Raw genomic sequence first — 3071 nt, 5'->3', positions numbered from 1 at the left:
GAGCCACAATGTATACATCGTCTCCTTCTAAGACGGATGATTGGCGAATTTCGACTAACCCAAGATTAGGTGCCCGTCTCACGACTGATGGATCAAACCAATGGCATTTGAATAGGACTGGATTAAGAACTTTGCAATCATGAAAAGTTAGTTCGTATATCTCTTCAATTCTTCCGTAGTACTCTACACCATCAAAGCCTGGCGTAAAAACTCCGCTATTTGTCATTCTTCGATTGGGCCGACTATGCTCATGGCTTGTTGTGTGAAAGCGATATCCATTTACATCATAACCGGTAAAAGATTTGACCCTGTAGGCACAGCCATCGGCAACCTGTCTCAACTCGACATTCATAGACGAATCGGTTTGGGCCTGCAAGTTGAAGTAGGGTGGTTCGTTATATTATTCGCATGTATGGTCAACTTCTAATCAAGCTAAGTACGAGCTAAAATCGACTGTAACTTATGTTTGAACCAAGAAATGAAATTGGGCATTCCATTTCCTGCACCCTCTTTGAGAAGAGTCTCGGCTTCGTGCGGGGTAGGTTCCCTTGAATTACACCAGAAGTTACGATGGAATTCCCTGTACCAACGAGAAACATGAGAGTTGGACGAAGAATACTGACAAATTGAGAAAAGACTAGTTTGTTCAGAACTTACAGTATGTACGGCTCCACCTCGGATAGGTTGGTCAATACATACAGCATGATAGTGCACCACTCTTTATGTTTCAATTTTTTTTGTGTCGCACCACTTGCACTTCCAAGTTGTCCTCGAAAAAGACTAAGGCTCGATTCAACTTCGCTGTCATTGTAACGAGGCGGTGGATTGTGCACGTTAGGAAGGTTGTCAGCATAGTATTTTGTTGTGAAGTTTGACACCTCCTCCAGAATGTATGCCTCTGCAATGGAGGCTTCAATTTTGCATTTGTTTTTACATTTAGTTCGAAGAACCTTTTGACACCTCTCAATTGAATAGCACCAATGGCCCTGCACAGGCCCCCCCCATTCGTGCTTCATAAGGGAGGTGTAAAATCATATGCTGCATCGGATTGAAGAAGCCAGGAGGAAAGATCTTCTCCAACTTATAGAGCAACACAGGCGCCATTCTTTCCATTTCGGCAACCACGGTCCGAGATAACTCCTTAGCAAAAAGCTGGCGGAAGAAATTACTCAACTCCGCTAGCACCTGCCACACATGCTCACGGACATAGCCTTGAACCATCACCGGAAGTAGGTGCTCAATCCATATGTGATAATCATGACTTTTGAGCCCGTTGATTCGCATAGTAGCTAAGTTCACTCCCCTCTTCAGATTTGCTGCATACCCATCAGGGAACATTAACGTTTGGAACCATTCTAATACCTCCCTCCTTTGGGCCCTCGTCAGGATGAAATCAGCCTTAGGCTTTCTCCACGACTTGCCGGCTCTGGGAGGCGCCATGTCTAACTTTGGTCTGTTGCATAACATTGCTTGATCCACTCTAGCCTTAACGTTATCCTTTGTCTTGTCAGGAATGTCCATAATTGTACCAAAAATTGCCTCAGCAATGTTCTTTTCAGTGTGCATAACATCAATGTTGTGTGGGAGAAGAAGATCATCAAAATAGGGGAGGTTCCACAAGCATGATCTTTGAGTCTAAGCATGTTGCTCGCCATATCCCACAAAACCACCATCATGATTGTTGACCTCAAGAGCGTCTAACTGAGCACGAACCGCGACTAAGGTCAGCATATGCGGTGGAGGGTCGTTAACTACGACATCTTTCGTAAAATTTCTAATATCTCGTCTGAAAGGATGGTCAGGAGGAAGGAATTGTCGATGTTTGTCGAATGAAGAATATTTGCCACCCTTCGTCAACCAAATGAATTTCAAAGAAGCCTTGCATACTGGGTATGGGAACTTCCCGTGAACACACCAACCACAGAAAATACCATATGCTGGCAAGTCATGCAGGGAGTAGTGGTACCAAACATGCATCTTGAAGTTTGTCCTTGTAGCACGGTCGTATGTCCATACCCCTTCATCCCATGCACGGACCAAATCATCAATCAGAGGCTTCATGTACACACTCATATTATTCCCTGGATGTTTTGGAATTATCAACGATAAAAATATGTTCTGTCGCTGAAAGAGAACACCAGGGGGGAGATTGAGGGGGATAACGAACATAGGCCAACAGGTGTACGGGGCGGCAGCCATTCCATAAGGATTGAACCCATCTGTTGCGAGCGCAACACGTACATTACGAGCCTCTCGAGCTTTCTCATGATAAATCGCATCAAACTTTGTCCAGGCTTCGCCATCGGATGGGTGTACCAGCTTCTCAGCATTGTATCGACGTCCGGTTTTGTGCCATGTCATTTGTTTCGCAGATTCTTCACACATGTAAAGCCGTTGGATCCTCGGTATGAAGGGAAGGTACCGAAGGATCTTCACAGGAATTGCAAGCTGCTTCTTCTGACCGTCACCAGAGTCTACCTCCAGGAACCTAGACGATTCGCACTTTACACAGTACTTTGATTCTGCATATTCCTTTCTAAATAAGATGCATCCCTTCGGACAAGTATGTATCTGCTCGTACGGCATCTTAAGTGCACGAAGAAGTTTTTGTGCCTCATACATAGACTTTGGCAAGATGTGACCCTCCGGGAGCAAGCTCCCAAAAACTGTCAACATAATATCGAAGGCGTTTCGACTCAAGCTAAACTGGGACTTCACAGCCATTAGACGTGCAATGGCATCCAGTTGAGAGACCTTGGTATGCCCGTGAAGGGGTTGCTGTGCCGCACACAACATGTCGTAATACGCCTTTGCGGTAGCCTCGGGCTCCTCCTCCCTACGAGCTTCATGATAGTCATCTAACATGTCTCCCACCCCGGCGTCATCATCATATTGCTCGATCCATTGTCTGATGACCTCGTCCCTCCCACGATCGACTTCACCATGGTAGATCCAGATGGTATAGTCTGACGTAAATCCGTGCCTAACAAGATGTTTACCCATTTCTAACTTGGTTTGCTGACGCAGGTTTCCACATTTGCTATACGGACACCAAGTATCTCTTCCTCCTT

This window comes from Setaria viridis, chromosome 8, assembly GCF_005286985.2.
Source record: "Setaria viridis chromosome 8, Setaria_viridis_v4.0, whole genome shotgun sequence".
In the NCBI taxonomy this organism is placed as follows: domain Eukaryota; kingdom Viridiplantae; phylum Streptophyta; class Magnoliopsida; order Poales; family Poaceae; genus Setaria; species Setaria viridis.
Note: the sequence above shows the minus strand (reverse complement) of the source record.